At 44.6% G+C, this 24,740-nt stretch overlaps 1 pseudogene; it reads right to left on the reverse strand.

Moving 5' to 3' along the window:
• Positions 1-2,774: 2,774 nt before the first annotated feature.
• LOC139390490 (copper-transporting ATPase 1-like) lies at positions 2,775-21,910 on the reverse strand (annotated as a pseudogene).
• Between the last annotated feature and the right edge of the window lie 2,830 nt (positions 21,911-24,740).

A 24,740-nucleotide genomic window follows, 5' to 3' on the forward strand; every position in this document is an offset into this window, starting at 1 on the left:
CCAAGTCTTCCTGGTTCCCTCTGAAACCCAGTTGTTACTGACCCAGGTCTTCCTGGTTCCCTCTGAAACCCAGTTGTTACTGACCCAGGTCTTCCTGGTTCCCTCTCAGACCAAGTTGTTACTGACCCAAGTCTTCCTGGTTCCCTCTCAGACCCAGCTGTTACTGACCCAAGTCTTCCTGGTTCCCTCTGAAACCCAGTTGTTACTGACCCAAGTCTTCCTGGTTCCCTCTGAAACCCAGTTGTTACTGACCCAGGTCTTCCTGGTTCCCTCTGAAACCCAGTTGTTACTGACCCAGGTCTTCCTGGTTCCCTCTCAGACCAAGTTGTTACTGACCCAAGTCTTCCTGGTTCCCTCTCAGACCCAGTTGTTACTGACCCAAGACTTCCTGGTTCCCTCTGAAACCCAGTTGTTACTGACCCAAGTCTTCCTGGTTCCCTCTCAGACCCAGTTGTTACTGACCCAAGTCTTCCTGGTTCCCTCTCAGACCCAGTTGTTACTGACCCAAGTCTTCCTGGTTCCCTCTGAAACCCAGTTGTTACTGACCCAAGTCTTCCTGGTTCCCTCTGAAACCCAGTTGTTACTGACCCAAGTCTTCCTGGTTCCCTCTCAGACCCAGTTGTTACTGACCCAAGTCTTCCTGGTGCCCTCTGAAACCCAATCCAAGTACCCTGAACATCCATCACATAGAAATAACCAAGAGGAAGGAAGGATTGTGTTGCAGGAAATATGCTCCAGACTGCGCCAGGAGAATGGCTCTGCTTTCATGCCAACTTGCAGATTTCTTCATCCTTATATCTTATTTGACCCAAGTTATCACACACACACGATATACTTCTTCCACCATGTAACACGTTTCATTCACAGTGAAGAATTTACTTTTAATAACTGATGATTGGCTGTTTTCCTCAGCCGCTGTTACTAATCCAGTCAATTACGGAGTTCAACTGAGATTCCGAATTCCGATTCTTCTTCGTTGCCGTTCTATGAGAAACTCAGTCTACAATACATGACTGTGGTAAAGCATACTTGTCAATCAACTACACAAGTCTCAGAGTCAGAGTGGTGATCTAGGATCAGGGGGGGGGGGGGGGGGCAGGGCTGACCCGAGATCACAGTGGTGGAAAAAGCATCCAATTGTCATACTTGAGTAAGAGTATAGATACCTTAATAGAAAGTTACTCAAGTAAAAGTAAAAGTCACCCAGTAAAATACTACTTGAGTAAAAGTCTAAAAGCATTTGGTTTTAAATATAATTAAGTATCAAAAGTACATTTACTTGCTAAAATATACTTATGCATCAAAAGTGAAAGTATTTATCATTTCAAATTCCTTATATGAAGCGAAGAGGACAGCCCCATGTTCTTGTTTTTAAAATGGAGAATGCCCCTGGCTATCCGGACAACACACAGACATTATTTACAAAAGATCACACTTGTTAAGTGAGTCCACCAGTTCAGAGGCATGACCCACGTGTTCTCTTGATAAGTGTGTGAATCTCACAAGTTTTCTGTATTCAAGTATTCAAAATGTAACAAGTACTTTGGGTTGTCAGGGGAAAATATATGGAGTAAAAAGTACAATATTTTCTTTAGGAATGAAGTGAAGTAAAAGTTGTCCGAAATATAAATAGTAAAGTACAGATACTCCCAAATAACTACTTCAGTAGTACTTTCAAGTATTTTTTACTTAAGTACTTTACACCACTGCTAGATCAGCACTGGTATAGCAGACTGTCAGTGATTGTACAGGCAGGATTTGGACCACTTCAGCATCGTAATCTACCAATCAGTGTCCTTATCACCGTACACATTCAGTACAAAAAAAAAACCCTGGTCCTCCTGCAGACGCCTGCTCAGTGCAGCGTTATCTTTGAAATGTGTTGGACTTTAAGAGAGAGAGAGAGAGAGAGAGTCTACAATTGGCACTTGGAGTAACGTTCACTGGTACACATGGTTCCAGAAGTGTTCTGTAGAAAGAGATCCTTAGAGTTTATACTTCATACTGTACATTCTTAAATGATTGCTCACGTACAGTATATACTTCCTGATTTGAGAAACCGATGTTTACGATGGAAACATTTAGATGACAAATTACATCGGTATGTGCTCAACAACATTCCTTTGTTTTAAGGAAAATATATGACAAAGTACAAATAAATACTGTGATAATTGTTTTTTATGTTGTTTTTTTTAAATAAGGCTAACATAAACACTCTTATATAATCATAATATACAACAGCATAATTATTATACTTCTGATCCCTCAGAAGGAAAAAGGCACTCGTGTTAAGTCCGTACATTTTAACATCGGGCACCATTTTAGAGTGTCTTTGGACAGATGTCAGATAGTCTCTGCAAACCTTCATATTATAAACACATAGAAAAAAGACAGCACATCTTCCTAGCGACTGACACCTGCATTGTCTCAAACCCCTGAACAAAGAGAGCCAGAGATCCTATAAACCCTAGTGTAAGATCCCTTCACCCTGTAGCCGTTGACAAAAGACATTTTGGCAGCGGTAGTGAACATGAAGTCCTCCCAAGCCTCCATTAGACTGCACACTGTCAGTCAGACAGAGGGGAGGGGAAACAGAAAGGCTTTTTCAAGTCAAAAGATGCTGCCCTGGGGGCACCTGTATAGCTGGACGGGAAAATTAACCTATGTAACCCACTTAGTTAGCATGGGCTAGCTTTCGCTACCTTATGTTAGCTTAGCTTAGCCAAGCATATAATGGCTAAACCAAGCTTAAGTTAGCACAGACTAACCTAGCCTCAGACAAACTCCTCCTCGCAGTGGGCCTCCCCCACCAGCAATGAGTATTTGTCAGAGTCGCTGAGGGCCATGCAGTTGAGGGAGTGCTTTGATTGGAGGGAGTTGATGGATGCGCGGAAGAAGTTGATGACACGGTCAAATAGCCTCAACTTGGGGGAGGGGCGGCGCAGCTCGCCCATGCCGATGTGGACGCTGACATCTGATAGGCTTGCAGCGTGTCTCTTTTGACTGCCCAAACGAGACTCCAGTAGCTCAGCACTGGGCTTAGTGTAGCTACAAAGAGAGACAGGAGAGTTGGTGTAACTACAAACAGAGAGAGAGGAGAGTTAGTGTAGCTACAAAGAGAGAGAGGAGAGTTAGTGTAACTACAAACAGAGAGAGAGGAGAGTAAGTGTAGCTACAAACAGAGAGAGAGAGAGTTAGTGTAACTACAAACAGAGAGAGAGGAGAGTTAGTGTAACTACAAACAGAGAGAGAGGAGAGTAAGTGTAGCTACAAACAGAGAGAGAGAGAGTTAGTGTAACTACAAACAGAGAGAGAGAGAGTTAGTGTAACTACAAACAGACAGAGAGAGGAGAGTTAGTGTAACTACAAACAGACAGAGAGAGGAGAGTTAGTGTAACTACAAACAGAGAGAGGAGAGTTAGTGTAACTACAAACAGAGAGAGGAGAGTTAGTGTAACTACAAACAGAGAGGAGAGTTAGTGTAACTACAAACAGAGAGGAGAGTTAGTGTAACTACAAACAGAGAGGAGAGTTAGTGTAGCTACAAAGAGAGAGAGGAGAGTTAGTGTAGCTACAAAGAGAGAGAGGAGAGTTAGTGTAGCTACAAAGAGAGAGAGGAGAGTTAGTGTAGCTACAAAGAGAGAGAGGAGAGTTAGTGTAACTACAAACAGAGAGAGAGGAGAGTTAGTGTAACTACAAACAGACAGAGAGAGGAGAGTTAGTGTAGCTACAAACAGAGAGAGGAGAGTTAGTGTAACTACAAACAGAGAGGAGAGTTAGTGTAACTACAAACAGAGAGGAGAGTTAGTGCAACTACAAACAGACAGAGAGAGGAGAGTTAGTGTAACTACAAACAGAGTGTTACGCACGCCTCTATGAAGAGGGAACGCAACACCCTGCTACAACTAAACTCTCCGTGAAGTGAAAAAGGTATGGACTGTAGGTGCGAGTAAGGATGACAACAGGCAGAATGTGGTACCGTTTACAAGGACTTTATTCCTTTACACGGTAATATGGGGAAAAGGGGCTGGACGGAACCAAAGCAAAGAAAGTAAATCTCAAAGCCCCCTCTCCTATCTTACCTGCCTACCCACTACTTACCTAATTTAGCACCACCTGGTGCCCTAACCAAAATACAGGGGGTGGTCCGCCCAGGTCTTACCTAGTGTGCCTAGACAGTGAATATACTACGGGTATATGTATGCCCGTGGGCCTCTTGCCTAAACACTCCCAAGGTGCCTTCCCCTTCTCCCCTGGGAACAAATGAAACATGGGAATAACAATTTCACAAACAAACTAAAAAACAAAGGACATCAAATAAGCTCTACCTGAGCAACAAAGTCACAGAACATACCAACTTCCCAGCAATGAACTCCCAGCAAATCAACCTCCAGCAAAAATCTCTCGATCACTTTCAATCACTCTGCAATGACCTCCCAGCAAAATATCTCTAGCAAATCTCTATCACAAACAATCGCTCTGCAATGACCTCAGCAAAATCTCTCTCAGCAATCCCTACCTCCAAAATCTCTCTAGCAAAATCTCTCTCAGCAATCCCTACCTCCAAAATCTCTCTAGCAAAATCTCTCTCAGCAATCCCTACCTCCAAAATCTCTCTCACCTGAACAGAAAACTGGCTTTTATATAGCTTCAGAAGGAATGGGTAATTGGAGACAGCTGTGTCTTGACAAGGGGGCGGGGTCAGCTCTCCAATTAGCCCTGGAGTCGACCAATCAGCTGCTTGAGGGATTTCAGGAAGCCATTTCCTGAAATAAAACACATGCAAATACACAAACTACAACACATAAACTGGGGAACGTAACACAGAGAGAGAGGAGAGGAGAGTTAGTGTAACTACAAACAGAGAGAGAGAGGAGAGTTAGTGTAACTACAAACAGAGAGAGAGAGGAGAGTTAGTGTAACTACAAACAGACAGAGAGAGGAGAGTTAGTGTAACTAAAAACAGAGAGAGAGAGGAGAGTTAGTGTAACTACAAACAGACAGAGAGAGGAGAGTTAGCGTAACTACAAACAGACAGAGAGGAGAGTTAGTGTAACTACAAACAGAGAGAGAGAGGAGAGTTAGTGTAACTAAAAACAGACAGAGAGAGGAGAGTTAGTGTAACTACAAACAGACAGACAGAGAAGAGTTAGTGTAACTACAAACATACAGAGAGAGGAGAGTTAGTGTAACTACAAACTGACAGAGAGAGGAGAGTTAGTGTAGCTACAAACAGAGAGAGGAGAGTTAGTGTAACTAAAAACAGACAGAGAGAGGAGAGTTAGTGTAACTACAAACGGAGAGAGGAGAGATAGTGTAACTACAAACAGACAGAGAGAGGAGAGTTAGTGTAACTACAAACAGACAGAGAGAGGAGAGTTAGTGTAACTACAAACAGACAGAGAGAGGAGAGTTAGTGTAGCTACAAACAGAGAGGAGAGTTAGTGTAGCTACAAACAGAGAGGAGAGTTAGTGTAACTACAAACAGAGAGAGAGAGGAGAGTTAGTGTAGCTACAAACAGAGAGAGGAGAGTTAGTGTAACTACAAACAGAGAGGAGAGTTAGTGTAACTACAAACAGAGAGGAGAAGAGAGTTAGTGTAACTACAAACAGAGAGAGGAGAGTTAGTGTAACTACAAACAGAGAGGAGAGTTAGTGTAACTACAAACAGAGAGGAGAGTTAGTGTAACTACAAACAGACAGAGAGGAGCGTTAGTGTAACTACAAACAGAGAGAGGAGAGTTAGTGTAACTACAAACAGACAGAGAGGAGAGTTAAGTGTAGCTACAAACAGAGAGAGGGGAGTTAGTGTAACTACAAACAGACAGAGAGAGGAGAGTTAGTGTAGCTACAAACAGAGAGGAGAGTTAGTGTAACTACAAACAGAGAGGAGAGGAGAGTTAGTGTAGCTACAAACAGACAGAGAGAGGAGAGTTAGTGTAACTACAAACAGACAGAGAGAGGAGAGTTAGTGTAGCTACAAACAGACAGAGAGAGAGGAGAGTTAAGTGTAGCTACAAACAGAGAGAGGAGAGTTAGTGTAACTACAAACAGAGAGAAGAGTTAGTGTAGCTACAAAAAGAGAGAGAGAGGAGAGTTAGTGTAACTACAAACAGACAGAGAGAGGAGAGTTAGTGTAACTACAAACAGACAGAGGAGAGTTAAGTGTAGCTACAAACAGAGAGGAGAGTTAGTGTAACTACAAACAGAGAGGAGAGTTAAGTGTAGCTACAAACAGAGATGAGAGTTAGTGTAGCTACAAACAGACAGAGAGGAGAGTTAGTGTAACTACAAACAGACAGAGAGAGGAGAGTTAGTGTAGCTACAAACAGACAGAGAGAGGAGAGTTAGTGTAGCTACAAACAGAGAGGAGAGGAGAGTTAGTGTAACTACAAACAGAGAGGAGAGGAGAGTTAGTGTAACTACAAACAGAGAGGAGAGTTAGTGTAACTACAAACAGAGAGGAGAGTTAGTGTAGCTACAAACAGAGAGGAGAGGAGCGTTAGTGTAACTACAAACAGAGAGGAGAGGAGAGTTAGTGTAACTACAAACAGAGAGGAGAGGAGAGGAGAGTTAGTGTAACTACAAACAGAAAGAAGAGGAGAGTTAGTGTAACTACAAACAGAGAGGAGAGTTAGATACACACAGAAACAGAAACCATAACACACTAAGACACTACAAGTTGTAGTTCAGTTCTGAAATGTAGAGTAACTGCAAGAAGATGATGGTTAGGAGACCCACCCAGCCACCAACCCCCACCCCCACACACACACACACACACCCACCCCCACACACACACACACACACACTACTCGAATTCCACAGCTTGATGGTAAACTGGCACCTGGTCTGGTAACTCACCATTTGAGTAGTAGAGAGGACAGCACCACAGAGACAGAGGAGAGGGCCATGGCAGCAGAACCCATCCACGGCTGGAGAACCAGACCAACAGGCATGAACACCCCAGCAGCGATAGGGATCCCCACCAGGTTATAGACCAGAGCAAACAAAAAGTTGATCCTGATTCTCTTGACGGTCTTCTTGGACAGGTCAATACTCCCCACCACATCCAGCAGGTCATTCTGTGGACAGTGGAGAGAGAGGTAGAGAGAGTGATTGGGGTAGAGAGACAGGGGAAAAGAGAGAGAGAGTGTGATGGGGGAGAAAGAGAGATGGGGAGAGAGGGAGAGAGAGAAAGAGAGAGAAAGAGAAAGAGAGAAAGAGCGAGAGTGCGAGAAAGCGAGAGAGAGATGGGGGAGATGAAAACTTAGTATGTGATAGTGAGCTTTACCATTACTATATTACTATACAAATCAAATCAAATGTATTTATATAGCTCTTCGTACATCAGCTGATATCTCAAAGTGCTGTACAGAAACCCAGCCTAAAACCCCAAACAGCAAGCAATGCAGGTGTAGAAGCACGGTGGCTAGGAAAAACTCCCTAGAAAGGCCAAAACCTAGGAAGAAACCTAGAGAGGAACCAGGCTATGTGGGGTGGCCAGTCCTCTTCTGGCTGTGCCGGGTGGAGATTATAACAGAACATGGCCAAGGTGTTCAAATGTTCATAAATGACCAGCATGGTCGAATAATAATAAGGCAGAACAGTTGAAACTGGAGCAGCAGCACGGACAGGTGGACTGGGGACAGCAAGGAGTCATCATGTCAGGTAGTCCTGGGGCATGGTCCTAGGGCTCAGGTCCTCCGAGAGAGAGAAAGAAAGAGAGAAGGAGAGAATTAGAGAATGCACACTTAGATTCACACAGGACACCGATTAGGACAGGAGAAGTACTCCAGACATAACAAACTGACCCTAGCCCCCCGACACATAAACTACTGCAGCATAAATACTGGAGGCTGAGACAGGAGGGGTCAGGAGACACTGTGGCCCCATCAGAGGACACCCCCGGACAGGGCCAAACAGGAAGGATATAACCCCACCCACTTTGCCAAAGCACAGCCCCCACACCACTAGAGGGATATCTTCAACCACCAACGTACCATCCTGAGACAAGGCTGAGTATAGCCCACAAAGATCTCCGCCACGGCACAACCCAAGGGGGGGCGCCAACCCAGACAGGATGACCACATCAGTGAATCAACCCACTCAGGTGACGCACCCCTTCCAGGGACGGCATGAGAGAGCCCCAGTAAGCCAGTGACTCAGCCCCTGTAATAGGGTTAGAGGCAGAGAATCCCAGTGGAAAGAGGGGAACCGACCGGGCAGAGACAGCAAGGGCGGTTCGTTGCTCCAGAGCCTTTCCGTTCACCTTCACCTGGGCCAGACTACACTCAATGATATGACCCACTGAAGAGATGAGTCTTCAGTAAAGACTTAAAGGTTGAGGCCGAGTTTGCGTCTCTGACATGGGTAGGCAGACCGTTCCATAAAAATGGAGCTCTATAGGAGAAAGCCCTGCCTCCAGCTGTTTGCTTAGAAATTCTAGGGACAATTAGGAGGCCTGCGTCTTGTGACCGTAGCGTACGTGTAGGTATGTACGGCAGGACCAAATCAGAGAGATAGGTAGGAGCAAGCCCATGTAATGCTTTGTAGGTTAGCAGTAAAACCTTGAAATCAGCCCTTGCTTTGACAGGAAGCCAGTGTAGGGAGGCTAGCACTGGAGTAATATGATCAATTTTTTTGGTTCTAGTCAGGATTCTAGCAGCCGTATTTAGCACTAACTGAAGTTTATTTAGTGCTTTCTCCGGGTAGCCGGAAAGTAGAGCATTGCAGTAGTCTAACCTAGAAGTGACAAAAGCATGGATTCATTTCTCTGCATCATTTTTGGACAGAAAGTTTCTGATTTTTGCAATGTTACGTAGATGGAAAAAAATATACCATCTTGCAATTCATAAAAACTAATTTTGGAGGCAGACAGAGGACAGGGAGGCAGAGAGAGGACAGGGAGGCAGACAGAGGACAGGGAGGCAGACAGAGGACAGGGAGGCAGACAGACATTAACATGTAGAGATTAGCAGACATAAACTCAGCAAAAAAAGAAACGTCCCTTTTTCAGAACCCTGTCTTTCAAAGAAAATTCGTAAAAATTCAAATAATTTCACAGATCTTCATTGTGAAGGGTTTAAACACCGTTTCCCATGCTTGTTCAATGAACCATAAACAATTAATGAACATGCACCTGTGGAATGGTTGTTAAGACACTAACAGTTTACAGACGGTAGGCAATTAAGGTCACAGTTATGAAAACTTAGGACACTAAAGAGGCCTTTCTACTGGCTCTGAAAAACACCAAAAGAAAGATGCCCAGGGTCCCTGCTCATTTACGTGAACGTGCCTTAGGCATGCTGCAAGGAGGCATGAGGACTGCAGATGTGGCCAGGGCAATAAATTGCAATGGCCATACTGTGAGACGCCTAAGACAGTGCTACAGGGAGACAGGACGGACAGCTGATCATCCTCACAGTGGCAGACCACAAGTAACAACACCTGCACAGGATTGGTACATCCGAACATCACACCTGCGGGACAGGTACAGGATGGCAACAACAACTGCCCAAGTTACACCAGGAACGCACAATCCCTCCATCAGTGCTCAGACTGTCCACAATAGGCTGAGAGAGGCTGGGCTGAAGGCTTGTAGGCCTGTTGTAAGGCAGGTCCTCACCAGACATCACCGGCTACAACATCGCCTACAGGCACAAACCCACCAATGCTGGACCAGACAGGACTGGCAAAAAGTGTTCTTCTCTGACGAGTCGCAGTTATGTCTCACCAGGGGTGATGGTCGGATTCGCGTTTATCGTTGAAGGAATGAGCGTTACACCGAGGCCTGTACTCTGGAGCGGGATCGATTTGGAGGTGGAGGGTCCGTCATGGTCTGGGGCGGTGTGTCACAGCATCATTGGACTGAGTTTGCAGGCAATTTCAATGCTGTGCGTTACAGGGAAGACATCCTCCTCCCTCATGTGGTACCCTTCCTGCAGGCTCACCCTGACATGACCCTCCAGCATGACAATGCAACCAGCTATACTGCTGGTTCTGTGCATGACTTCCTTCAAGACAGGAATGTCAGTGTTTTGCCATGGCCAGCGAAGAGCCCGGATCTTAATCCCATTGAGCACGTCTGGGACCTGTTGGATCGGAGTGTGAGGGCTAGGGCCATTCCCTCCAGAAATGTCCAGGAACTTGCAGGTGCCTTGGTAGGAGAGTGGGGTAACATCTCACAGCAAGAACTGGCAAATCTGGTGCAGTCCATGAGGAGGAGATGCACTGCAGTACTTAATGCAGCTGGTGGCCACACCAGATACTGACGGTTACTTTTGATTTTGACCTGTGGAACTTGTTCAGTTTACGTCTCAGTTGTTGAATGTTACATTTGCTGAAAATAAACAGTTGACAGTGAGAGGACGTTTCCTTTTTTGCTGAGTTTATTAACATGTAGAGATTACTGAGACATATTAACACAGAGATTACTCAGACATATTAACATGTAGAGATTACTCAGACATATTAACACGTAGAGATTACTGAGACATATTAACACGTAGAGATTACTGAGACATATTAACATGTAGAGATTACTGAGACATGTTAACATGTAGAGATTACTGAGACATATTAACATGTAGAGATTACTGAGACATATTAACACGTAGAGATTACTGAGACATATTAACATGTAGAGATTACTGAGACATATTAACATGTAGAGATTACTGAGACATATTAACACGTAGAGATTACTGAGACATATTAACACGTAGAGATTACTGAGACATATTAACACATAGAGATTACTGAGACATATTAACACGTAGAGATTACTGAGACATTAACATGTAGAGATTACTGAGACATATTAACATGTAGAGATTACTGAGACATATTAACACGTAGTAGAGATATTAACATGTAGAGATTACTGAGACATATTAACATGTAGAGATTACTGAGACATATTAACATGTAGAGATTACTGAGATATTAACACGTAGAGATTACTGAGACATATTAACACGTAGAGATTACTGAGACATATTAACACGTAGAGATTACTGAGACATATTAACACATAGAGATTACTGAGACATATTAACATGTAGAGATTACTGAGACATATTAACATGTAGAGATTACTGAGACATATTAACATGTAGAGATTACTGAGATATTAACACGTAGAGATTACTGAGACATATTAACACGTAGAGATTACTGAGACATATTAACATGTAGAGATTACTGAGACATATTAACATGTAGAGATTACTGAGACATATTAACACGTAGAGATTACTCAGACATATTAACATGTAGAGACTATTTGACATACCACGGTTTCCGTTAGGAAATGTACCTGACCCATATGCATTGGGTACGGAACCTGATTAGGGCGTCCACCCACGGTGCTCAGAATAATTAACCTGATTAGGGCGTCCACCCACGGTGTTCAGAATAATTAACCTGATTAGGGCGTCCACCCACGGTGCTCAGAATAATTAACCTGATTAGGGCGTCCACCCACGGTGCTCAGAATAATTAACCTGATTAGGGCGTCCACCCACGGTGCTCAGAATAATTAACCTGATTAGGGCGTCCACCCACGATGTTCAGAATAATTAACCTGATTAGGGCGTCCACCCACGGTGCTCAGAATAATTAACCTGATTAGGGCGTCCACCCACAGTGTTCAGAATAATTAACCCGATTAGGGCGTCCACCCACGGTGTTCAGAATAATTAACCTGATTAAGGAGGCCACCCACGGTGCTCAGAATAATTAACCTGATTAGGGCGTCCACCCACGGTGCTCAGAATAATTAACCTGATTAGGGCGGCCACCCACGGTGTTCAGAATGACAGAAATTACATTTACATTATGGTAATTCATTTTAACAGAACAATTTGAGGATTGTATTTGAGGATCCAACAGGATGCGTCCTACTTACTGAATTCCAACAGGATGTGTTCCTTCTTACTGAATTCCAACAGGATGTGTTCCTTCTTGCTGAATTCCAACAGGATGCGTTCCTTCTTGCTGAATTCTGACAGGATGCGTTCCTTCTTGCTGAATTCCAACAGGATGCGTCCTACTTACTGAATTCCAACAGGATGCGTTCCTTCTTGCTGAATTCTGATGTGCACTTTAAAGATGTTAGAACAACTGTCCTCAGCCAACAAGACGAGTAACAAACAGCTAAATCACTAGCCTGTCAATCTACTATCCCCCATAGTAGAAAAGTGGAAATCTTCTGTTGGTCAGCTTGTCGTTCTGTGCTAGAAAGAAATATCCTATTCCAAACAGACTCTGGGACAGTTGTGGGAAGATAGATCCCACATTCATTCAACCAGTAGGCCATTTGAAAAAAAACCTGTTAAAAATCAACGAGTCTGATGCAACAGATCAGAACGTTTATGTTATTAAAATGTTGATCAACTATGATTTCTTCACATTATAAGCACAGTAATGCACACAAGGCAGTAGGCTACACACAAATGTGCATTCCATAATGCAATTAGCAGGAAAACACTGTTGTAAAAAAGACACTACACTTGAGCTGTTTCATGTGACTAAGAAACCTAGAAAGAAGGGAGATCTAAGGATGCAACAACTAGCATGGGTTGCTAATATGACTAGGATTGTGCCTTTGGCTACTGGACATTGAAAGAAAGTTGATTTGAAAACCAATAGAACACGAGAGAAAAATGCTACTGGCTTCAATAGCATATGGAAATCTTTATAAAACAATTGCCTCCATGACATATATGGTAGGATTTTGGCTACTTAGAACCAAGGTAAGACATACCGCATAATATGAAGTAAAACATTCAGGTTTCAAACAATTAAGTATACGTTTTCAAAATGTATACTGCCGCCTGCCTACCGTTGTCTATACACTTTAATGGCAAGCGAGCTTCATTTATCAGTGTAAATTAGCATTTAGAATTGTTGTGCACTTAATAAAAAGCATGTTTCACTCCAGCATCAACGAACGGGCTGTTTGAGAAGTTGTAGCAGCAGCTCTCCTTCTGACAGATTTCCGCTCATCATGCTGTGATGAATATGATACACAACGACTAACGAAGCGCCAATTTAATTCCACTAAATTATGCAAATGAACCAAAAGACCAATAAGCATGCCAGGTCAAATGTGTTTCCATCAATGGCTAAAAAGCATCATTTTGAAATGGGATTTTTTTTTTCTCTCGTCCCGGGCAATTAATATTTTATTCACCAGCTATTCATTTTTTATTTCATGTTTTGGGCCAAAAGCCAGCTATTACCGGATAATGGAAACCCTGAGACAGACAGACATATTAACATGTAGAGATTATCAGACAGACAGGTAAACATCCATCCATAAACCCAGTCTTGCCCTCTTCTCCTCACCCTGATAAGCACCACGTCAGCTGCCTCTATGGCCACGTCAGAGCCCGTTCCTATGGCGATACCAACGTCTGCCATGGCCAGAGCGGGCGAGTCGTTGACCCCGTCACCCACCATGGCCACCCTCTTCCCTGCCTGCTGCAGCTGCTCTACCATGGTCACCTTGTAGGACGGCAACAACTCTGCAAACACCTTCCTGATACCCACCTGGAGGGGACAGAGAGACAGCTATATGACAGTTCACAACCTACAATAAAACTACATTTGGGTTCTTTAGCAGATGCCCTTATCCAGAATGACTTACAAAACACCATTCCTTTTCATCTGTAATGAATGTTCTGGTTTTGTGCATACATTCATAAAAATCCCAAGCCAATCCAGTCCTGTCCCCTACCTGAGCAGCGATGGCCCGTGCTGTCTTGCTGTTGTCTCCAGTCATCAGAATCACCTCCAACCCCATGGCCTGCAGGGTGTGAACGGCTAAATCTGCCTCTGGCTTCACTGTGTCTGCTATGGCTATCATGGCACATAGCACACCTACACAGAGAGAGAGGGAGAGAGGGACAGGGAGAGAGAGACAGGAAGAGAGAGAGAGACAGAGAGAGAGAGAAAGAGAGAGTGAGGAAGAGCAACAGGAAGAGAGAGACAGGAAGAGAGAGAGAGACAGGAAGAGAGAGAGAGACAGGAAGAGAGAGAGAGACAGGGAGAGAGAGAGAGACAGGGAGAGAGAGAGAGACAGGGAGAGAGAGAGAGACAGGGAGAGAGAGAGAGACAGGGAGAGAGAGAGAGACAGGGAGAGAGAGAGAGACAGGGAGAGAGAGAGAGACAGGAGGAGAGAGAGAGACTCCGGGATGATGGCCTTCTAGGCAGAGTTGCAAAGAAAAAAACATATCTCAGACTGGCCAAAGAAAAGATTAAGATGGTCAAAAGAACACAGACACTGGACAGAGGAACCCACAAATGCTGATGCTACAGATACTCAACTAGTCTAAAGAAGGCCAGTATTATTGCTTCTTTAATCAGAACAACAGTTTTCAGCTGTGCAGAAATATATGCAAAAGGGTTTTCTAATGATAAATTAGCCTTTTAAAATTATAAACTTGGATTAGCTAACAACGTGCCATTGGAACACAGGAGCGATGGTTTCTGATAATGGGCCTATGCACGCCTATGTAGATATTCCATTAAAAATCACCTCTTTCCAGCTACAATAGTCAATTACAACATTAACAATGCCAACACTGTATTTCTGATCAACTCACTGTCGACAGCCACCAGTACAGCAGTGCGTCCTCTGCGTTCATGTTCAGTCATGGTCTCGTCAACATCAGGTCTGATCTGCAGTCCGTTCCTCCTCATCCACTCCCTGTTCCCCATCAACACCACGTAGGATGCTGTCTGCACCAGGGCTATAGAGGAACACACAGAGAGGTTACTGGCTCTCTATCAACACCACATAGGATGCTGTCTGCACCAGGGCTATAGAGGAACACACAGAGAGGTTACTGGCTCCCTATCAACACCACGTAGGATGCTGTCTGCATCAGGGCTATAGAGGAACACACAGAGAGGTTACTGGCTCTCTATCAACACCACATAGGATGCTGTCTGCACCAGGGCTATAGAGGAACACACAGAGAGGTTACTGGCTCTCTATCAACACCACGTAGGATGCTGTCTGCACCAGGGCTATAGAGGAACAAAAAGGGGAATAAGGGTTAGACTAGAATGTAGCCTAGAATGTAGGCAGAATGTATAGCATGCATTTAATCAATGCAGTGGACACACAGGGGAATCTTTAGGCCTTGTGTTGAATAGTAATTGACAATAAGGGGTAACTCAGGGTTGTGTACTTATTCCACCTAAAAAAAACATTTTTAAATAGCGGTCCTATTTTAGACGACATATCCCAGTACGTACGGAGAGGCTGCGCGTCCATGATGAGGGCGTGTGATTCTGGCCTGGTTCTGCAGTCCCTGATCTGGACCAGAGTACTGTTTCCCTGGTTGTTGTCTTCACCTTCCTCCTGATGTTGTCTCAGCAGGGTCTCCGTGTTACTGACCTGGCATCGTATACCACAGCCTGGTACAGCCTGGAACTCAGCACACACACCAAGGGACTCTGTACCCAGCTGCTAATACAGAGACAGAGAGACAGATTAGTACACTTCATCTGGACCCGCAGTGACCGATAGGACACAAATATTTTGGGAGGTCTTCCAGACACATGAATGATCGACTCACAAACTGTCTCCTACCTCTCAGAGGTTCAGGTGGACTCACATGTTTACAGTACTTGGTGATGACATCAGACCCACCTGTTTACAGTACTTGGTGATGACATCAGACCCACCTGTTTACAGTACTTGGTGATGACATCAGACCCACCTGTTTACAGTACTTGGTGATGACATCAGACCCACCTGTTTACAGTACTTGGTGATGACATCAGACCCACCTGTTTACAGTACTTGGTGATGACATCAGACCCACCTGTTTACAGTACTTGGTAATGGCAGCTCCCAGCGGGTGTTCGCTGTTGTTCTCTGCAGTCCCTACGATGGCCAGCAGACGGGAGCGAGGCATCCTGTTCCCCTCCACTACGATCTTCACCTGGATGACTTTAGGAGCTCCGTAGGTGATGGTACCCGTCTTACCAAACACCACTGTCTGGATCTGGAAAATACACAGTTTCTTTGGTAACAAGGTAGGAAATAAGGGAAGTATTTATAAAGCGAATCTCAGATCATTTACAACCATACACTCAGTTACTGCAACAGGCACAGGTAAATATATTCTGATTACAAACATGAGGCACAACATATCAAACCTAACTAATGATTTTTACTATCAACGTGATATTATTAGTGATCGACTATGGTCTGATTGGTAGCATCTTCTCGCCTCACCTTGCGTGCCATCTCTAGTGGTTCCCCTCCCTTGATGAGGATACCGTTCTGAGCGCCCACCCCCGTGCCCACCATCACAGCTGTCGGGTTGCCAAGCCCAGAGAGCAGGGGCAGGCGATACACAACACTGTGATGGAGGTCTGGAAGGCAAACTTGATCACAGCTTCTGCCTTTGAGATGCTATTATCAAAGCCCTGTAGAGGGAGACAGAGAGACAGTGAAACAGGGGACCAGTCTGGGTTACATTTCAATAGTCTAATGTTGATTTCCTCTCCCTGCTTCCTCCCTTTGATCAGCCTCATCGGTTTAAACAGGAAGTGGACAGGTGACAGCAGATTCCCCTCTAGGCCTTTCCCATACTGCGCTCACGAAGAGGAGACAGGATTGAAATGAAAATGATGTAAATACCTGATTTAGGTGGAATGATTTAGCTAAATACACCCTCTGTAAAGGCTTTACATAGATATCAGTATAGTATATCAACATAGTAAAGGATTTACATAGATATCAGTATAGTATATAAAACATAGTAAAGGATTTACATAGATATTAGTATAGTATATCAGTATACTAAAGGATTTACATAGATATCAGTATAGTAAAGGATTTACACAGATATCAGTATAGTAAAGGATTTACATAGATATCAGTATAGTAAAGGATTTACATAGATATCAGTATAGTAAAGGATTTACATAGATATCAGTATAGTAAAGGATTTACATAGATATCTGTATAGTAAAGGATTTACACAGATATCAGTATAGTAAAGGATTTACATAGATATCAGTATATCAGTATAGTATATAAAACATTGTACATATATATCAGTATAGTAAATGTTTTACATAGATATCAGTATAGTATATCAACATAGTAAAGGATTTACATAGATATCAGTATAGTAAAGGATTTACACAGATATCAGTATATCGGTATAGTATATAAAACACTGTACATAGATATCAGAATAGTAAAGGCTTTACACAGATATCAGTATAGTAAAGGCTACTCACAGGGAAGTATTTCTCCACCAGTGGAAAGTCGACAAAGCCAATGAGGATCCAGGCGAACAGAGTGAAGAGAGAGACTCCAACGATGAACGGGACAAAGTAGCCACTGATCTTATCTGCAAACTGCTGTATGGGAGCCTGCAATGGAGAGGTCAGAGGTGACCGAGGTCAAATGTTAAAGCACAGGTCAGAGGTCACAGAGGTAAAGCTCTTCCAGCTCAGAACCAGTTAAAAATGTTTTCTGAGGTGAATCCTCCATCATGTGTTGCCCAGGGTCAGTTCTGTAAACATCACATATTGGAAAATACCTACATATCTTATCCAACTAAAACTCCAGGAAACAGGAGACCATTTACACAAAACTAGCATATTACCACCACCACCACCCTCACCTTAGATGTCTGAGCCTCCTCCAGTAGTTTAACTAGAGACAGGGTTGTGTCCAGGCCTACGTGTGTAGCACTGACGAGCAGAGAGCCGTTCTGGTTGATAGAGCCAGCTATCACTGAGCTGCCTGGCTTCTTAGTCACTGGCATGGCCTCACCTGAGACAAAACACGTCAGAGAGGAGACATTAGCCAGGAACACAACACGTCAGAGAGGAGACATTAGCCAGGAACACAACACGTCAGAGACGAGACATTAGCCAGGAACACAACATAAATAATACAGTTTCACAGAGAAATAGTAACCGTGCATGAAGAAACAGTCATTTCACAGTAGTGTTAAGGAAATGAGGAAAGGAAGCTTCAGAAGCATCTTCTCCAGTATGGTCAGAGTTGATCCTCCACTGTAACCCACCTGTGATGAGAGACTCGTCAGCCATACTGTATCCCTCGATGACCCTCCCGTCTACGGGGAACTTCCCTCCAGGAACCACCCTGACCACGTCTCCTCTCTGGACCAGCTCTACATCTACCTGCTCCTCACTGACACGGACAGAGAGACCCACATGTAGTCAGGTTTACAATACACTGGTTATAAGCCATATCCAAGTCACAAAGGGTTTGCTGTTCAATATCTCCCTGGGCTCCGTTCTGATTAAACATGGAAATGAAACTTAAAAACACTTGAAACAGTAACAAATATCTGCCTTATCCAATTCCTAATCTCAGGGCCAGAAACCGTTTTGGTTAAGAACAGAAACACCCAGGCTATCCAATTCCTAATCTCAGGGCCAGAAACTGTTTTGGTGAAGAGCAGAAACACCCAGGCTATCCAATTCCAGGTCTAGAAACAGGAGATCTTGAGTGAAGTACCTGAGTACAGACATGTCTGTGTTGAGAGTGACCACTGTGACCTCGCTGGCCTGGAGGGACATCAGCTTGGACAGAGCCTCTGACGTCTTACTCTGGAGGAGAGAGACAGAGCAGGTTGCAATAGCTATATTAAAGAAAACTTTAGCTATGACACAGACGGATAACTTTGCATTAAAGAGACGTACTCCAGTTACAGAAATAACACCATGCTTTATAGCTACAACTGTACGTTACTATAAAGACGTAGAAGCATATATTCTAGAAGATATAGAGGTCCAGTACAACTGTTATGTAACTATAAAAGACATAGAAGCATATATTCTAGAAGATATACAGGTCTAGTACCTTGGCGATTTGCTCCAGCCAGCGCCCCAGCGAGATGAAGACAAAGAGCAAGGGGGGCGTGTCAAAGAAGGTGATGGGGTTGACCTTGGCCCTCTCTGTCATGGCAACCATGAGGATGACCATGGAGTAGGTGAAGGCTACGGAGGTGGCCAGCATGATGAGCACGTCCATGTTGGTTGTTTTGTGTTTCAGGGCCTTGTAGGCATGGGTATAGAAGTTGCGCCCACCAATAAACTAAAGAGAGGAACGTTAGAGTAGGAAAAATATTAATTTCAGGTTTGATTTGAAAATGGCTTCCACACTTGGTTCACAAATGGTGATAATTATTAGTAATTAATCAACTTTTCAGTAGAAGTGCCGGTTTTAGCCAGCTGGCTAATTTTCAGCCCCAGTCCCTGGGCAGGTTATTAAAAACTATTACAATACAGACTATCATTGACCAGTCAGCACACACAGAGCAACATAGGACAAGCAAGACATAGCATGCACGCAGAGCAACATAGGACAAGCAAGACATAGCATGCACACAGAGCAACATAGGACAAGCAAGACGTAGCATGCACACAGAGCAACATAGGACAAGCAAGACATAGCATGCACACAGAGCAACATAGGACAAGCAAGACGTAGCATGCACGCAGAGCAACATAGGACAAGCAAGACATAGCATGCACACAGAGCAACATAGGACAAGCAAGACATAGCATGCACACAGAGCAACAACATCCTTGAGATGTTTCTACAACTTGGAGTCCACCAGTGTTAAATTCAATTAATTGGACATGATTTGGAAAGGCACACACCTGTCTGTCTATATAAGGTCCAACAGTTTACAGTGCATGTCAGAGCAAAAACCAAGCCATGAGGTCGAAGGAATTGTCCGTAGAGCTCCGAGACAGGATTGTGTCGAGGTACAGATCTGGAGAAGGGTACCAAAATATTTCTGCAGTATTGAAGGTCCCAAGAACACAGTGGCCTCCATCATTCTTAAATGGAAGAACTTTGGCGCCACCAAGACTCCACCTAGAGCTGGCCGCCCAGCCAAACTGAGCAATCAGGGGAGAAGGGCCTTTGTCAGGGAGGTGACCAAGGACCCAATGATCACTCTGCAGCACTCCACCAATCAGGCCTTTATGGTAGTGTCCAGACGGAAGCAACTACTCAGTAAAAGGCACATGACAGCCCACATGAAGTTTGGTAAAAGGCACCTAAAGGATTCTCAGACCATGAGAAACAAGATTATCTGGTCTGATGAAACCAAGATTGAACTCTTTGTCCTGAATGCCAAGTGTCACGTCTAGAGGAAACTAGGCACCGCTCATCATCTGGCCAATACCATCCCTACGGTGAAGCATGGCGGCGGCAGCATCATGCTGCGGGGATGTTTTTCAGCAGCAGGGACTGGGAGACTAGTCAGGATAGAGGGAAAAATGAACAAAGCAAAGTACTGAGAGAACCTTGATGAAAACCTGCTCTAGAGCACTCAGGACCTCAGACTGGGGCGAAGGTTCACCTGGAAGGTGAAGACAATGACCCTAAACACACAGTCAAGACTATGCATAGTCACTTTACAAATGACCTCGACGAACCTGTACCCCGCACATTGACTCGGTATTGGTAACCTCCTGTATATAGGCCTCTTTATTGTTATGTCATTTTCTTTTGTTTTCGAATCAAATCAAATTGAACACAAGTCTCTGAATGTCCTCGAGTGGCCCAGCCAGAGCCCGGACTTGAACCCAATCCAACATCTCTGGAGAGACCTGAAAATAGCTGTGCAGTGACACTCCCCATCCAGCCCGACAGAGCTTGAAAGGATCTGCAGAGAAGAATGGGAGAAACTCCCCAAATACAGGTGTACCAAGCTTGTAGCAAGCAGCATAAGGTTTTACATTTTTTATACGTTTGCAAACATTTCTAAAAATCTGATTTTGCTTTGTCATTATGGGGTATTGTATGCAGATTGAGGGGGGGGGGGGTGTGGGGTAATCAATTCTCTCTCTCTCCTAACTTTCTTTATTCTGTCCTTGGTCTTTTCTTATAATTTTATTTTCTATGGTGGAGGGTTAATGCACTATTTGTTTTAGCGGTATCCACAGGTTTTTTCAAAGTTAGGGTGGAGGAGTACAGAGTTAGTTTCCTGGGGTTTGGAAGGTGTGGTGTGCGCGATGGCTTCTCAGCCTAGCGTGGAGGAGACGCTGTCGATACAGCATGGATTCAGGTGTGTTCCTGAGAATGGAGTTAAGGTGGAGGAGGTTCTGCTCGCAGTCGGTGAACAGGTAGGAGCTGAATTTATACATTCCGCTTCTAGAATTAACAAAGCTGTGGTTGTGTTCATGAAAAGAGCCAAATTGGTTGGTACGCTAATTGCTAGTGGAATATTTGTACGTTTTTTTTCCCACCTCTTTCTACCCCTTTGACAAGGGTGGTAGTTGCAAATTTGCCTCCGTTCATTACGGCGGATCAAATCAGGAAAGAGCTGAGTCATTTTGGTAAGTTTGCTAGCGGTTTTCGTGTCAGCAGGCTTTCAGGCAGATGCCGTTAAGCACGTTGTTTCGTTCCGGAGGCAAGTGTTTATGTTTCTGAATAACAATGAGCAACAGCTAAATGTGCATTTTAAAGTGAGGCATGGTGAGGGGCAGATAGCCTACGTTGTTTTGAGTGTGGGGCCGTAGACAAGGTGAGGGCACAAGCGCCAGTGGGGGAAATCGAGGTCACTGTGCAGGGGGCAACGAGATGCAGACAGCAAAGACTGGGTCTAGTCATGCCAGGGATGGTGGTGTAGCTGAGGCTGGGCCTAGTCATGCCATGGAGGGTGGTGTAGATGAGGCTGGGTCTACTCATGCCATGGAGGGTGGTGTAGATGAGGCTGGGTCTAGTCAGGTTATGGATGGTGGTGTAGATGAGGCTGGGTCTAGTCATGCAAGAGATGGTGGTGTAGATGAGACTGGGTCTACTCATGCCATGGAGGGTGGTGTAGATGAGGCTGGGTCGAGTCAGGTTATGGATGGTGGTGTAGATGAGGCTGGGTCTAGTCATGCAAGAGATGGTGGTGTAGATGAGACTGGGTCTAGTCATGCAAGAGATGGTGGTGTAGATGAGACTGGGTCTAGTCAGGTTATGGAAGGTGGCGTAGCTGAGGCTGGGTCTAGTCAGGTTATGGATGGTGGTGTAGATGAGGCTGGGTCTAGTCATGCAAGAGATGGTGGTGTAGATGAGACTGGGTCTAGTCAGGTTATGGATGGTGGTGTAGATGAGACTGGGTCTAGTCATGTTATGAATGGTGGTGTAGATGAGACTGGGTCTAGTCAGGTTATGAATGGTGGTGTAGATGAGACTGGGTCTAGTCAGGTTATGGATGGTGGTGTAGATGAGACTGGGTCTAGTCAGGTTATGGATGGTGGTGTAGATGAGGCTGGGTCTAGTCAGGTTATGAATGGTGGTATAGATGAGGCTGGGTCTAGTCATGCCATGGAGGGTGGTGTAGATGAGGCTGGGTCTAGTCAGGTTATGGATGGTGGTGTAGATGAGGCTGGGTCTAGTCAGGTTATGGATGGTGGTGTAGATGAGGCTGGGTCTAGTCAGGTTATGGATGGTGTAGATGAGGCTGGGTCTAGGCAGGTTATAGATGGTGGTGTAGATGAGGCTGGGTCTAGTCAGGTTATGGATGGTGGTGTAGATGAGGCTGGGTCTAGTCAGGTTATGGATGGTGGTGTAGATGAGACTGGGTCTAGTCAGGTTATGAATGGTGGTGTAGATGAGGCTGGGTCTAGTCAGGTTATGGATGGTGGTGTCCTTTACAAAATAGCCTCCAAAACTCTACTCAGCAAATTGCATGAAGTCTTTCACAGTGCCATCCGTTTTGTCACCAAAGCCATATATATTACCCACCACTGTGACCTGTATGCTCTCGTTGGCTGGCCCTCGCTTCATATTTGTCGCCAAACCCACTGGCTCCAGGTCATCTATAAATCTTTGCTAAGTAAAGCCCCGTCTTATCTCAGCTCACTGTTCACCATAGCAGCACCCACCCGTAGCACAAGCTCCAGCAGGTACGTTTCACTGGTCACCCCCAAAGCCAACTCCTCCTTTGGCCGCCTTTTCTTACAGTTCTCTGCTGCCGATGACTGGAACGAATTGCAAAAAAATTGCTGAAGCTGGAGATGCATATCTCCCTCATTAACTTTAAGCATCAGCTGTCAGAGAAGCTTACAGATCATTGCATCTATACAGAGCCCATCTGTAAATAGCCCACCCAACTACCTTATCCCCATATTGTTTTATTTATTTTTTGCTCCTTTGCACCCCAGTATCTCTACTTGCACATGCATCTTCTGCACATCTATCACTCGTGTTTAATTGCTATATTGTAATTATTCCGCCACTATGGCCTATTTATTGCCTTACCTCCCTAATCTTACTTCATTTGCACACACTGTATATATACTTTTCTATTGCTATATATATATATATATATATATATATATATATATATATATATATATATATATAGCTGTCGCTGGGCAATACAGACTTTCAGCTCCCTCCAAAGATGTTCTATTGGGTTCAGGTCTGGAGACTGGCTAGCTCACTCCAGGACCTTGAGATGCTTCTTACGGAGCCACTCCTTAGTTGCCCTGGCTGTCTGTTTCGGGTCGTTGTCATGCTGGAAGACCCAGCCACGACCCATCTTCAATGCTCTTACTGAGGGAAGGAGGTTGTTGGCCAAGATCTCACGATACATGGCCCCATCCATCCTCCCCTCAATACGGTGCAGTCGTCCTGTCCCCTTTGCAGAAAATCGTCCCCAAAGAATGATGTTTCCACCTCCATGCCTCACGGTTGGGATGGTGTTCTTGGGGTTGTACTCATCCTTCTTCCTCCAAACACGGCGAGTGGAGTTTAGACCAAAAAGCTCTATTTTTGTCTCATCAGACCACATGACCTTCTCCCATTCCTCCTCTGGATCATCCAGATGGTCATGGGCAAACTTCAGACAGGCCTGGACATGCGCTGGCTTGAGCAGGGGGACCTTGCGTGCGCTGCAGAATTTTAATCCATGACGGCGTAGTGTGTTACTAATGGTTTTCTTTGAGACTGTGGTCGCAGCTCTCTTCAGGTCATTGACCAGGTCCTGCCGTGTAGTTCTGAGCTGATCCCTCACCTTCCTCATGATCATTCCGTCTCTCACAGTTGAAGTGTACCTATGATAAAAATTACAGACCTCTACATGCTTTGTAAGTAGGAAAACCTGCAAAATAGGCAGTGTATCAAATACTTGTTCTCCCCACTGTATATATACACACACACTGCAGCCGACGCTTGGCATTGCACATGGTGATCTTAAGCTTGTGTGCAGCTGCTTGGCCATGGAAACCCATTTCATGAAGCTCCCAACGAACAGTTCTTGTGCTGATGTTGCTTCCAGAGGCAGTTTGGAACTCTGTAGTGAGTGTCGCAACCGAGGACAGACAATTTTTTACGTGCTACGTGATACAGCACTTGGTGGTCCCGTTCTGTGAGCTTGTGTGGCCTACTACTTCACGGCTGAGCCGTTGTTGCTCCTAGATGTTTCCACTTCACAATAACAGCACTTACAGTTGACCGGGGCAGCTCTAGCAGGGCAGATATTTGACAAACTGACTTGTTGGAAAGGTGGCATCCTATGACGGTGCCACGTTGAAAGTTACTGAGCTCTTCAGTAAGGCCATAGCTACCGGTCTGGACAAAAAGGAAGCAACAGTCCGCATAGCAACTCTGCTAACCTTGATGGGGAAAGAAATGTCCAAGAAACTACCAAATACACACAAATCTAAAGGGATGAAATAAGAATATGTACATATAAATATGTGGATAAGCGATTGTAACA

This window comes from Oncorhynchus clarkii, chromosome 31, assembly GCF_045791955.1.
Source record: "Oncorhynchus clarkii lewisi isolate Uvic-CL-2024 chromosome 31, UVic_Ocla_1.0, whole genome shotgun sequence".
NCBI lineage: Eukaryota > Metazoa > Chordata > Actinopteri > Salmoniformes > Salmonidae > Oncorhynchus > Oncorhynchus clarkii.